The following is a 15,389-nucleotide window of genomic DNA, read 5'->3' as shown; positions in this document are numbered from 1 at the left end:
AAGACCCTCACCGCCTCCCGACCTTGAGCTGAGCGATCAAAAACTCGGTGGAGCTCCGTGGAAAAGGCGTGATAGGAAGCGCAGCAAGGACGTCTGTTGTCCCACATGGCAGTGCCCCATTCACCAGCCCTTTGGGTGAGGAATGTGATCACACAAGCCACCTTCATCGTATCCGACATGAAAGTAGAGGGCTGTAACATGAAGAAAAGGGAACATTGTGAAAGGAACGTGCTACAGGATCCAGCCTCACCTGAATACGGGGCTGGAGGGGGAATGCGGGCTTCAAAGCGTCCAGAAATCAGGGGAACTGCCAGAGCCAGTGAAGATGCTTCCTGAGAGGGGCCAGCATCGGGAGATAAGCGGAGCTGCTGCACGACAGAGGTGAGCTCGGTGAGCTGCAAAGCCATCATCTCCAGAGCCCGGTTAGATGCAGAGATTTGAACCTGCTGATGTCCCAGCAAGGCTCCCTGCTGAGAGAGGGCGGAGCGAAGAGTGGATTCCTCTGCTGGGTCCATACTTGGCTAGATTTTTCTGCAACAAGCAACAGCGAGACAAACAGACCCAAAAGCAGAGGAACAGTTCAAAGGATTTATTTACAATAAATATGAGTAGTCACTGTGAATTTCGAGGATCCCGGCACCAGCTGCAGCAGCGGGAGGTGATCTCTGAGAAGCGTGAGTGCCATGGCTGCGCAAGGGGCAATCCGTGAAGAGTGTGTTCGTAGAATGAGTGTGTGCGTAGTGGAAGTCAGGAATAGATTCGTGGAATCCTCCGTTGAAGCTTAGTGAGGTGCAGAACAATGACCAGCAGGGTAGGGCGATCCATCTCCCGATATGCTGGCAAAGATGAGGTATCCTCCATGGAAACCAAGCTGACACGCAGCAAACTGGAAGGCAACCACACACACGACATGCAGGCAACCAAAACATACACGAGACAGGACCAACTAGGCAGAGAGTAAGGTTAGTTACTTCACACCAAACAACAATCTAGCAAAGATACTGAGAGCAAGAAGGTCTCAAGAAGGGAGTGAATTAGAGGGGAACCAGTTGTTGCTCGGCACGCTAATTAGTGACATGATCAGCATTCCCCTGGGAACAATCAATGTTCCCATGGAAACACTGATCATGCATGCCAGCCACGCCTGCGAGATGTGAGGGAGAGAAAATAACAAAACATACAAAACAAACCGACAAACTCACCGGAGCCATGACAAATTGTTATAAACATACAATGAAAGTGGATGGTGACAACAGCTGGCAAGCCTGAAAAGGACAAAAATGTCCCATAAAAGTAGTCCATACAACTCATTGCCAATATAAAAATGGATAATTGTGATTTATTATTATTATCTATTTATTAAAACATAAAAAAAAATATTAGTATAAAATGAAAGTCGCTGGTAACTAACACTCAACACTAAGCCTATTTTTCTTAATTTTAAGAAAATTTTCACATTTCAAATTGACATCAAATGTAATTATGTAACCTTAAACCAAATTAGATCAATAAAACTTAAAATATCTACAGTAAGATTTTCTAATTCAATTTTGTTAAAGATAAGTCAATTAAATTTAATGGAAATTTGTTATGAAATTGAAATGCGTAAATCTTGAAATTATTTTTTTTTAATAAGACATAAATGTGCAATAAAATTAGTCCATGCATTAAAAAAATAAAATAAAATTAGCCTATTTTTGAGATTTGTACATTGTAATTTCCTAACTAATTTCCATCAAATTGAATTGTGTACTTTTTTTTTTTTACAAAATTGAATAGATTTTTTCCCCCACAAAATACCTAATATTTAATTAAATATTTAATTTGTTATGAAATTGATATGCATACATTTTACAATTATTTTTGAGTGTACAATTTAATAATTAAAATTAATGAAACAAATATTTTTATAGAATAAAACTTTTATAAATGTAATTTTTTTAAAGATTAGTCTACACAATTCAAAAGTTTGATGGAAATTTATGAAACTGAAATGTCTAAATCTTAAAAATATTTAGTATTTTCGTACCCAATGAAATGGAAGATTGCTATACTGTAATTAATCTATTTATTAAAATATTAAAATAACTGTTATAAGAATACATAAAAAATGAAATTAAAAAAATAAGTGTTGTCTGTACTGAAAATTTTCATGACATGATTAAAATGAATTATTTTATTTATTTAAATAATTGTCATAAACAGTTAAATGTTCATTTTCAGTCAACAGCCCCTTTCATTGTATGGAGAAGAGCAGCTTCGATATTCTGTTAGATAACTCTTTTTGTGTTCCATGAACAAAATATACAATATTTCATATTTATTTAATACTATATTTGGGTGTTTTGAGGCTGTGTTGATGCTTTTTTTTAATGAGAAATTTTTCAAGGCAAATAGGCGCACAACTCGTAGTCGTCCATGAATAATACAGGCCACTAGAGTGCAGTACAACTGCGTTTAGTGTGCAGCAGTATCATCATAAGACAACTGTGATCTGTTATGTTTATTTACATGAGAACCATATAGCATATCTGCATATTTAACAGTCTATAGATGAAATAAAGGAATAGTTCACCCAAAAATTAAAATTCTTTCATTTACTCACCCTCATGTCGTACCTGTTTTGGGTGAACTGTCCCTTCAGTCCTAGTTTCTTTGGTTTTTGTGCTTGTGTTGCATCCATCCTATTCTTTAAGTAGACAGGTTCTTTTGTCCTGCGGGATATTGTAATGTGTGTCATCCATCACTGTGGATGTGTGTGCACCTGTCCTACACTCATCTTGAAGTTTGCACACCTGTGTTCTCATTGCCAGCACTGCAGACCAAAATAACTGCAGCAGAATTTCAGTGACTTCCGGTTTGTGCCACAGGTCTCTTAATAGAGGCATGAAAATCATAGTGAAATATTTATCAGCTCTGGCTGTGTCTGTGACAAATGTTCTCTGTGAGGAAACTCTTTCTTTGTTGTGCAGCCATTCATGTCAAAAACATGACATTCCTCTTTTGTCATAACTGAACTTAACACATCCATTATTAATGGCAAAAGTAGAAAAGAGCTGTTGACATGACATGTCAAACAGTGACAACAGCGTGACATGCCATACTTCATCTAAACTATTAAAAAAAAAATTACATGCAGTTTTAATGAGTCCATATTAATTGAGAGATATAGGTTCCAGTTACATTATTAGACATTTATAAACTACAAATGTTTAGATATTGGAATCAGTATATTACACAAGCAAAAATCATCCTTGTGCAAGTACAATAGCAAAAATTAGTGTTGTTTGATGTGTAAAGAGATCCTAAATTCTGGTTCCTTATGTCTGCTCTTGTGTGGCAACATGACCTTTTGGTCTCAATTAACAGCAAAGCACACTAAAGTCTGTCCAGGTGCTGTAAATTATGACACATATCGAACACTTTACTAACATCAATCCTCCTGGACAATACTTCATTGCAGGCAAGAGGAAATATGTTTACTTTTTGTGGATCATGATGAGAAACAGCATCTGTGTGACATCTGGAGTGATTTCACCCAAACATATGAGTGTAATAATACAGTAGGAGTGCATAAACACTCTGTGATTTCTCACATTTAATGTACTGTAGTCTGATGTTTGTGAGCAGTACATTTCCATTTATTCTTGTTACAGATGCTTCACCTTAAGTGACTTAAAGTGCATTTAATAAATGTATTTATCAGTATGTGTTCCCTGGGTGCATACAGAGAAGATGGTCTGCTTTCCATAAAAACAGGCAATCAAGTGCATTTGTGTTATTGTGCAATCTTGCAACATTTAGAAGGTATTTTTGGGCCACAAGCTTCCTATATAAGAGGCATCATTGAGATCAGACAGTAAAGTGTGCACATGTGAGATGAGACTAAGATGACTAATTTTTGTTGCATCCTGATTTTGCATAGATGCATTCAGTTGCATGGGGCATCCATCTGTTCCTGGCAACATGAGTATCAAAAGTATATATATATATATACAGTTGAAGTCATTAAAACTCATTTTTTAACCACTCCACAGATTTAATATTAGCAAACTATAGTCTTGGCAAGTCATTTAGGACATCTACTTTGTGCATGACACAAGTAATTTTTCCAACAATTATTTACAGACAGATTGTTTCACTTTTAATGGACTATATCACAATTCCAGTGGGTCAGAATTTTACATACACTAAGTTAACTATGCCTTAAAGCAGCCTAGAAAATTCCAGAAAATGATTTCAAGCCTTTAGACAATTAGCCAATTAGCTTCTGATAGGAGGTGTACTGAATTGGAGGTGTACCTGTGGATGTATTTTAAGACCTACCTTCAAACTCAGTGCCTCTTTCCTTGACATCATGGGAAAATCAAAAGAAATCAGCCAAGACATCAGAAAAAAAATTGTGGACCTCCACAAGTCTGGTTCATCCTTGGGAGCAATTTCCAAATGCCTGAAGGTACCACGTTCATCTGTACAAACAATAGTACGCAAGTATATACACCATGGGGCCACGCAGCCATCATACCGCTCAGGAAGGAAACTAATTCTGTCTCCTAAAGATTAACGTAGTTTGGTGCGAAAAGTGAAAATCTATCACAGAACAACAGCAAAGGACCTTGTGAAGATGCTGGAGGAAACAGGTAGAAAAGTATCTATATCCACAGTAAAACGAATCCTATATCGACATAACCTGAAAGGCTGCTCAGCGAGGAAGAAGCCACTGCTCCAAAACCGCCATAAAAAAGCCAGACTACAGTTTGCAAGTGCACATGGGGAAATGTCCTCTGGTCAGATGAAACAAAAACTGAACTGTTTGGCCACAATTACCATCGTTATGTTTGGAGGAAAAAGGGTAGGCTTGCAAGCCGAGGAACACCATCCCAACCGGGAAGCATGGGGGTGTCAGCATCATGTTGTGGGGGTGCTTTGCTGCAGGAGGGACTGGTGCACTTCACAAAATAGATGGCATCATGAGGAAGGAAAATTATGTAGATATATTGAAGCAACATCTCAAGACATTAGCCAGGAAGTTAAAGCTCGGTCGCAAATGGGTCTTCCAAATGGACAATGACCCCAAGCATACCTCCAAAGTTGTGGCAAAATGGCTTAAGGACAACAAAGTCAAGGTTTCTGAGTGGCCATCACAAAGCCCTGTCCTCAATCTGATAGGAAATTTGTGGGCAGAACTGAAAAAGCATGTGCGAGCAAGGAGGCCTACGAACCTGACTCTGTTACACCAGTTCTGTCTGGAGGAATGGGCCAAAATTCCAGAAACTTATTGTGAGAAGCTTGTGGAAGGCTACCCAAAACGTTTGACCCAAGTTAAACAATTTAAAGGCAATGCTACCAAATACTAACAAATTGTATGTAAACTTAAGACCCACTGGGAATGTGATGAAAGAAATAAAAGCTGAAATAAATCATTCTCTCTACTATTATTCTGACATTTCACATTCTTAAAATAAAGTAGTGATCCTAACTGACCTAAGACAGGGAATGTTTTCTACGATTAAATGTCAGGAACTGAGTTTAAATGTATTTGGCTAAGGTGCATGTAAACTTCTGACTTCAACTGTATATAGCTATAGAACCAATATACTGTAGATATAGGACAAGCATATAAAGGCTATATAACCTATAGAGAAATCGAACATATATAGATTAAGGACAGGTATAGATAGGCTACAGAACATAGTTACAGTAGATACAAGTATAGATTTTGAATATACTGTACATAAATATAACTATAGATTTAAATTAGTTATGCTATTGATATAGATATAGGATTGGTATAGATATTGTAGACTATAGAATAAATATAGATATAAAATCAAAATACTGTAGATATAGGACAAGTATATATAGGCTATATAACCTATAGAGAAATAGAACATATACAGTATAGATATAGGACAGGTAGAGATAGGCTATAGAACATATATACTGTAGATAAAAGTATAGATGTAGAAGAGATATACTATAGATATAGGACAGACATAGATATTAAACAGGTAAAGATGGGCTATAGAACATATGGGATTTAGATATAAATATACAGTAGATATAAAACAAATGCTATAGATACAGTTGAAGTCAGAAGTTTACATACACCATAGCCAAATACATTTAAACTCAGTTTTTCACAGTTCCTGACATTTAATCGTAGAAAACATTCCCTGTTTTAGTTCAGTTAGGATCACTACTTCATTTTAAGAATATGAAATTTCAGCTTTTATTTCTTTCATCACATTCCCAGTGGGTCATAAGTTTACATACAATTTGTTAGTATTTGGTACCTTTAAATTGTTTAACTTGGGTCAGACCTTTTGGGTAGCCTTCCACAAGCTTCTCACAATAAGTTTTGTCAGGTTTGTAGGCCTCCTTGCTTGCGCACGCTTTTCAGTTCTGCCCACAAATGTTCTATCGGATTGAGGTCAGGGGTTTGTGATGGCCACTCAGATACCTTGACTTTGTTGTCCTTAAGCCATTTTGCCACAACTTTGGAGGTATGCTTGGGCTCATTGTCCATTTGGAAGACCCATTTGCGACCGAGCTTTAACTTCCTGGCTGATGTCTTGAGATGTTGCTTTAATATATCCACATAATTTTCCTTCCTCATGATGCCCTCTATTTTGTGAAGTGCACCAGTTCCTCCTGCGGCAAAGCACCCCCACAACATGATGCTGCCTCCCCATGCTTCACGGTTGGTATGGTGTCCCTCGGCTTGCAAGCCTCACCCTTTTTCCACCAAAAAATAACGATGATCATGTGGCCAAACAGTTCAATTTTTGTTTCATTAGACCTGAGGACATTTCTCCAAAAAGTAAGATCTTTGACCCCATGTGCACTTGCAAACTTTAGTCTGGCTTTTTTATGGTGGTTTTGGAGCAGTGGCTTCTTCCTTGCTGAGCAGCCTTTCAGGTTATGCCGATATAGAACTCGTTTTACAGTGGATATAGATACTTGTCTACCTGTTTCCTCCAGCATCTTCATAAGGTCCTTTGCTGTTGTTCTGGGATTGATTTGCACTTTTTGCACCAAACTACGTTCACCTGTAGGAGACAGAATGCATCTCCTTCCTGAGCGGTATGATAGCTGCATGGTCCCATGGTGTTTATACTTGCGTACTGTTGTTTGTACAGATAAACATGGTACCCTCAGGCATTTGGAAATTGCTCCCAGGGATGAACCAGACTTGTGGAGGTCCACAATTTTTTTTCCTGAGGTCTTGGTTGATTTCTTTTGATTTTGCCATGATGTCAAGCAAAGAGGCACAGAGTTTGAAGGTAGGTCTTAAAATACATCCACAGGTACACCTCCAATTCAGTACACCTCCTATCAGAAGCTAATTGTCAAAAAAGGCTTTTCATCATTTTCTGGAATTTTCCAAGCTGCTTAAAGGCACAGTTAACTTAGTGTATGTAAACTTCTGACCCACTGGAATTGTGATCTGTAATCGATTGTTGGAAAACTCTCATGTCATGCACAAAGTAGATGTCCTAAATGAATTGCCAAAACTGTAGTTTGCTAATATGAAATCTGTGGAGTGGTTAAAAAATGAGTTTTAATGACTTCAACCTAAGTGTATGTAAACTTCTGACTTCAACTGTATTCGACAGAAATAGATATAGGGCAGGTATGGATAGACTATAGAACATCTATACTGAATATATAAGTAAAGATATAGAACAAATATATTATAAAGAACCGATGTAGATAGGATAGGTATAGATAGGCTATAGAACATACTGTATATAGATACGGATAAATATAAATATTGGACAGATAGAAAAGATATATATATATATATATATATATATATATATATATATATATATATATATATTCTTAGAACAGATGTACTATAGATATACAGTAGGACAGATATACTGTATATAGGCTAAAGTATAGAACAGGCTGTAGATATAAGTATAGAATAAATATAGATATAAATATACTATAGATATAAGACAGGTATAGATATAGCTATATGAATAGATAGAACAGATATAGCTATAGGACAGGTGTAGGCAATAGAACATATACATATAAGTATAGGTATAGAATAGATGTAGCCTACTGTAATCATAGGACAGGCATAGAAAGGCTATAGAACAGGATACTTGAAAGTAAAAATGTAGAACAAACATAGTATATGGACACGACAGATATAGATAAGTCAAAGAAATGTAAGCACTTTGTAAAAGCACACTTATAGCATTACGTAAAAGCTTGCTAGAACATCATTTCATTGTTGTATTTAGGGGGTTGTTCACACACCTTGCTGTCACGCAGCTCTCCGCGAACTGACGCGCGTGACTGGCAGGAATTCTCTCAAGCGTGGACTGATTGAGCGCCTGCCCTGTGACGTCGCGTGTGAAGCGGTGTGTCTCCCTCATACACTCACACACAGTCCACTGGCACGGACTAAAGGATGCTCGCAGTGCTTCTCTAGCGCTCAGACAGCATCATGTCTATGATGAATATGGCGAGTTTGGCGGATTTCGAGCCGCTCGCGGCAGTTATTCCCGCCACGAAAGTTGAGATCACCGTGTCGTGCAGGTGAGTGGCGCGCGTGGGTTCTGTCAGGAGTGCAGTTCGCATCAGACGCGTTTCTCATTCAAAACACTGATGCGTGGAGTTTCTTTGATAACATGCAATTCCTCCGCTGATTTAGGGCTTTTCCAGCATTTCTCATTGCACATCATATAAATGACATTTTGTTAACAGAAATTGTCTTAGTATCCATTTTTGCTTATAATGCATTTGCATAATTGATATTAAAGTGCATAATGTAAAGCCTTTTATTTGTTTTTGTTCCGCATCATTAGATTGCAGGAAAATCAGCAAGCGCTTGCTGTAGATATTGTACTAAATCACAGTTATGCATTAATTACGAGTAGTCTTGACATTATCTCTTAATTATTTGATCAAATACAAGCAATTATTTGTTCAGCAATTTTATCATAAAGAATTGTAACCGCAATTATAATACATTATGATACTAACATTTTCATGCTTTCACTTCTAACAATATAATACATTAAAAAACATGATATAACACATGAATCTGGGTATTGATCACAATGCATTATACTCTTTTAGGATACAGCATATAAGATGGTACAGAAGATATATTAGCTTATAACTGTAATTACAATTATTGGCAAGAACATGCTGCTCATAACAAGTTGTATTACATAATGGATATCTTTATAATGCATTATATACACGTGTTACCATATTTTTGAGGTTATAGATTGCATGTTTTATGTATATTGTAGATACATAGTCTTATGCATGCCATCAGACTCTCTGTTCAGAGTTGCGTAATCAGTGCATGCATGAAGAAAGCGCTGATGTCTCAAGAAGCATTATGATGGTCTTAATCCAGAGAGACCTCTTGAACTTTTAGAATTTAAATCAGATGCTTTGTTCAAAGCACACAATAGACATGCATTAATATGGGAAACCTCTGTACAGCATATTCATCTTGGATAATAAGAATGCATCAGTCTTCACACCTGAGCTGTGTGTTAAGGGTCTGCTGTGAATAAAACAGAATAAATGAGCAGTGCTGTGGGTCACTACACCGGAGAGTACAGATGATGTGTTATTTTCAGGAAGAAACTACACTCAAGAATCCTGCGCTGTACCTTGTAAAGGGTAATCAATTAAGATAAAGGATTGTGATTTCCTTGGACTTTATACATAGGTAGATATCATGGTCCATGAGTTGTTATATCAGCATCAAGATTTTAAATTGGAATGTATAAGGGGAAGAGTGTATTTGAGGTACTGTTACTGTTCTGTTTTTTTTATTTATTTATTTATTTTAAATCACATTTTTGCCTTTACTAGTTCATTCTAATGCTCTGATTGATCTTGGTCAGATCTTTTAAAGCCATTTAACCATTCAGGGTAAGACTTTACACTCAAACTATCAAACTATTATATTTGACACTTTCTCATGATTCTATATGAATGTTCTCTTTATATGTCATGGTGTTTTTTATTTATGACAACATAAATGTCACATGCTGATGAAAGTGGTAATGCAATCCAATGTTATCCACTGTGGATTATTTACCATTAACCTCTATTATAATGGACAGATGTGCAACTCTCTGTCAAAATACATAATTTTGCATGTATAAGAGGGTTAAATGGTCCTGCGATGAGACAAATTTTACAAGTACAAATATTTCATGAAGTTTCAATAGATTATGTCACAACACATGACAACTTCCCAAAGTATTTTGTCAACTACCATTTAAAATATGGCACTATGCACTAGATTTTTTTTTTTTTTTTTTTATCTGTAGTTATAGCTGTGGTTGTTTTTAAATTAACTGTAAAAACAGTCACAATGACATTCTTTCAGGCATTACGGGATGGTAATTTTACAATTTACTATAAAGAATAATTTATACAACATTTTATCGTAAATTGGATTTCTTTTTAAATATAAGACATTTTCAATGTGAATTAGAATTGATAGTTTTTATAAATATATATTTTACAATATTTTTACAGTAAAATTACATAGGTAACACTTTACATTAATGACTAATAATTCCATTTATAAATGCTTTATAAAGCATTGATGTGGTTATAAAAACATGCATAAAAAGGGTGACTTGCCAAATAGTGAGCCACTTTAAGTAAGGAGGACTTGGTAAAATCATTCTTTTGACATCATAAGTGACAACGCAAGTGAATCAAAACATTACAATAATGAATATAAACACAAACAAGACTGTAGCAAAATGACATAATCCAGTTTATTTTTGCTCCATTGTGACAAATCATGAATTGGGTCATTTTGTGTTTGATTAATTTATAAAGTATGAATAAGTGTATTACTAAGCATTTATAACATGCAATTTAAACTATTTGGCAAGTATTGGATGAAAGTTGCCCTTTTGTGTATGTTGCTATGACTGCATATACATTTTTAATGCATTTGTAAATTACTTTAGTCATTAATGAACCCCTTTATAAACCCATAACAAAGGGAACATTCATAAATTTTTACCATCACATGTATTGTATTTTATCAGTATCCATGTAGGCTACTGTATTATATCAGCTAAAGTTAACAGGTTTTAATTGAGCATTTTTTACACTTTCCCCATTAAAATGAATGTGTTTACTATGTATACAATGTGTTACTAAGATATGAGAGATATTTCACATCCTCAAACCACAAAAATCCTATTCGTATTGTTACATTTTTAGTTTAATTTTACAAAATTAAGTCTAATTTTAGTGTTCAGGTTTAGATAAAATACTTAAGAGTTGCTGATAGTTCTGAAGGTGAAAACAAGCTAGTTGGCAGTGATACTTTTGACAGTGAAGCATCTGTATTGACTTGTTTGGTCCGAGCATATTGAAGCGAGACCCCTCTGTGCTGGGAGTCGTGTCAATACACAGCGAAAGACAAAGAGGAAAATGAGAAGCAGAAGTCAGTAACCTTTTCTACAGTCTTTAAAAACTGCAAACACAGAACTGATTGATTTCAGTGTATCAGTCAGTCAAACTCATGAGTGCAGTCAGTTCAGCTCACACACACACACAATGGGTCAAATGTTCTTCACAAACACCGGAATAACCCATCAGTTTTGAGACCAAATAACACTCATAAGGGATCTGATTGTAAGGAACTGGAGGAGGCTGTCGGATTAGAATCCATATGCGGAAGTTTATTAAAACAAAGTCGAAATACAAACTCCAAAGTAACAGGCAGAAAAGTCCATAACATGAAATCCAAAATCACAATGAGAAAACACTCAGTAAGGCAGGGTAAGCTGGCAATACTTCGCACTGAGGGTGAGAATGATCGGACTACAAATACACATGAAGCTGATGAGGTAACTGGAAACAGGTGTGGGGAAGATGGCGGGAGCAAAGGATGCTGGAAGTTCCAGTTCAGAACCAGGTTAGTATTCAGGCGATGGCACCCTCTTGCTACTGGATGCATGGTCCATGGACTGAGATGTTACAGAATCCCCCCCCTCCTGGGAACACCTTCAGGTGTTCTTTTCCGGGGACGTCCTCTGGGTCTTGGTGCGGGACGATCTGGATGGTCACGATGAAAGTCACTAATCAGCGAAGGGTCAAGAATGTCCTTGGAGGCTACCCATGATGTCTCCTCGGGCCGTATCCCTCCCAATCCACCAAGTAGTGCATCCAAATACCTCTTCTTTTGGAATCAAGGATCTCCCGAACAAAGTAGGCAGGACATCCATTGATTTCCAGTGGCGGTGGAGGTAACGAATCCGTAGTTGCAGGGTCAGATGTAGAGTGGACCAGTTTTAGGGGTGGATACATGAGGAGAGGTACGATATTTAGCAGGAAGCTCTAGTCTATAGGTCACAGGATTAATTTGTCTGATAATCTTAAAAGGACCTACATGCCTGGGACTGAGCTTCTTGCTGGGTAGCCGAAGACGTAAATCCCGAGTTGATAGCCAGACCATCTGACCAGGCTGATAGTCCGGGTGTGGGCATCTCCTTTGATCAGATTGGATCTTTTGGTTTCTAATGGCTCGTTGAATCCTGACAGGAGCGCTGTCCCATACCCTCTGACTCCTCCTGATCCAGTCGTCCACGACAGGTACCTCAGAGGGTTCGCCAGACCAAGGAAACAATGGTGGAATGGTTGAAGGGGGTGTGTCCGGTGGATGTGTACGAGGGAATTCTGTGCTTATTCAGTCTATGGCAGGAAGGTGCTCCACTGATGATGTTGTTCCCTACTGCAGTAGGATCGAAGAAAACAACTCAATCTTTCAACTTGACCATTTGCCTGAGGATGATAACCTAAAGTTAGACTCACGTTTATGTTTATATGATTGCAGAAGGCACACCATACCCAAGATGTGAACTGAGGTCCCCTGTCAGAAACAATGTCACCTGGTAATCCATAGATTCTGAAGAAGTAATGAAAGAGGTTTTCTGCGGTCTCCATGGCTGTGGGTAATCCTTTTAAAAGGCACTAACCTGCAGGATTTAGAAAAACGATCCACTAGGACCAGAATAGTTGTAAGTCTGTTGGAGTCGGGGAGATCTGTGATGAAGTTGATGGTAATATGGGACCATGGTCAATGTGGAGTAGGTAATGGCTCGAGGAGACCTGCTGGGAGCTGTCTAGGAGTTTTTGCTTGGGCACAGACGTGACATGAATTGACATGAGAGGTAACATCTGTATTCAAGAGTAGGCCACCAAAAACAGTTACGTAACAAATTGATGGTTCGTTGGATTCCAGGGTGGCCAGAGCTTGGAGATGTATGGACCCACTGTATTACCCTTTGCCTGATATTCTGTGGAACATATTGTTTATTGGGTGGGCAGTCTGGTGGTGAGGGTTCATCCTGATGAGCATGCTGAATCTCCTCCATTATGTCCCATCTTATGGGAGCAATAAAAATTGAGGAAGGTAATACAGGTTCTGGTTCAAGTGTTGAATTGGGCAAATCAAACTTTCTGGATAAAGCATTTGCCTTGCTATTTGTACTGCCTGGACGATACGTGACTGTGAAATTGAATAGTGTAAAGAAAAGGGCCCACCTGGCTTGTCTTGGATTTAACCTTTTGGCGTTTTTAAAAAAAAATTTTTTATATATACTCAAGGTTCTTGTGATCAGTTATCACCTGAAATGGATGACAGGCTCCCTTCAGCCAATGTCTCCATTCTTCCAAAGCTGCTTTGATAGACAGTAGTTCCTTATTGCCTACATCATAATTTCTCTCTGCAGGGGACAATTTCCTAGAGAAAAAAAAGCACATGGATACAATTTAGCTGGATTACCTTGCTGTTGAGACGAGACCGCTCCAATGCCACAGTCTGAAGCGTCAACCTCCACGATAAAAGGAGCATCAGGGTTTGGATGTTTCAGTATGGATGCAGTAGTGAATCTGGTTTTAAGCTTGTCAAATGCCTCTTTGAGCAGCCTCTGTCCATGACAATTTCTTGGGTTTCCCCTTTGAGTAGGGAGGTTAAAGGGGAAGCAGTGGTGCTATAGTTTCGAATAAACCACTGATAAAAATTGGTGAAACCTAAGGACTTCTGAAGTTCTTTGACAGTTGTGGGGGGTGGCCAATCTGTATCTGCTGTGGTCTTGGTCTGATCCATTCAACTCCTTGATGACTAATAATATAGCCTAGTAAGGTTGTCATAGTGGTATGGAACACATTTTTCTGCCTTAACATACAGTTGGTGCTCAAGAAGTCTGGTTAGTACAGTTCTGACATGTTGCACATGGTCTTCCTTGGATTGTGAGTAGATCAAAAAGTCATCAATGTAGACTATTACACTCTGATTGAGCAGGTCCTGAAAATCTCATTGACAAAAGACTGAAAAACCGAAGGGGTTTTAGCAAGTCTATACGGCATGACCAGATATTCATTGTGACCTCTAGTGGTGAAGGCAGTTTTCCATTCATCCCCTTTTATCCATATTAAGTTGTAAGCACTTCTCAAATCTAATTTTGCGAAGCCTTTGGCTTCACGCAACTGTTCCAGAGTAGAGGGGACTAGACATAAAGGGTAACGGTACTTAACTGTTACTGCGTTCAGATCCCTGTAGTTTTCTCAACGAAAAAGCCAGCAGCTGCAGGGGATGTTGAGGGTCTGATGAATCCTGATGCCAAATCCTCCTCTATGTAATCCTCCATAGCATGTGGTTCAGGAATGGATAATGGGTAAACTTTGAGGAGATCTGAGTATTCCTGAGGGATTTCGATTGCTTATGTTGATGAAGGGCTTTCTACCTTCGTAGTTAGACAAGATAAGGGGACTTCTGAACTGAGACTGTGTGACTGGCAAAAAAGAACAATGAAGGAGCGCATCAAGTTTCAATTAAATTTGCAGATCGTGGAATGACAGCCAGGGATATCCTAGGATAATAGGATGGTGTGGAAAGGATATGACATGAAAGGTGAGTCCTCCAACATGAAATAGACCTACTTGAATCTTGCTAGGTGTGGTTTGTGTTATCTGGCCTTTTCCAATAGGCCCATCATCGACTGCAGTGACATGGATAGGTGGAGAACATGGTACAGTGGACATGTTGAATTCTTTCACAATGGATGAGATTAACGCTATAACAGAGTGGATCTGATTAGCATAATGCAAAGTTACTGGGAGCATGAAACTTTGACTAGTGGGAATGGTAGATGAGTTTACACTTTAACTTCTTGAGTATTAGCAGCATTGGGTTTATTAGGACATGATTATTATTAGGCTCTTGAAGTCTTCTCATGCACTCCTCCTCTGAAACTTAGGTGCATCTGATCTGCATTGCTTACACTGGCTTGTCAAGAGGAGAACTACTAGAGGCTGTAAACGGTGATAAATGGGAACGTGGAGTGTTTCGAATCAAATTGTCA

General features: G+C 38.0%; 1 protein-coding gene and 1 pseudogene across 1 annotated transcript in view; both read left to right on the top strand.

The window, feature by feature from the left end:
• The window catches only part of LOC127436275 (kinesin-like protein KIF21A), a 292,925-nt gene that overhangs the window by 85,104 nt on the left and 192,432 nt on the right, over window positions 1–15,389 (top strand). The gene's annotated exons all lie outside the window — the stretch shown is intronic.
• Window positions 8,480–15,389, top strand: part of LOC127435737 (copine-8-like) — a 129,516-nt pseudogene continuing 122,606 nt past the window's right edge.

Source organism: Myxocyprinus asiaticus, chromosome 46, assembly GCF_019703515.2.
Source record: "Myxocyprinus asiaticus isolate MX2 ecotype Aquarium Trade chromosome 46, UBuf_Myxa_2, whole genome shotgun sequence".
Lineage (NCBI taxonomy): Eukaryota > Metazoa > Chordata > Actinopteri > Cypriniformes > Catostomidae > Myxocyprinus > Myxocyprinus asiaticus.
Note: the sequence above shows the minus strand (reverse complement) of the source record. Positions and strands in the feature narration are given on the sequence as shown.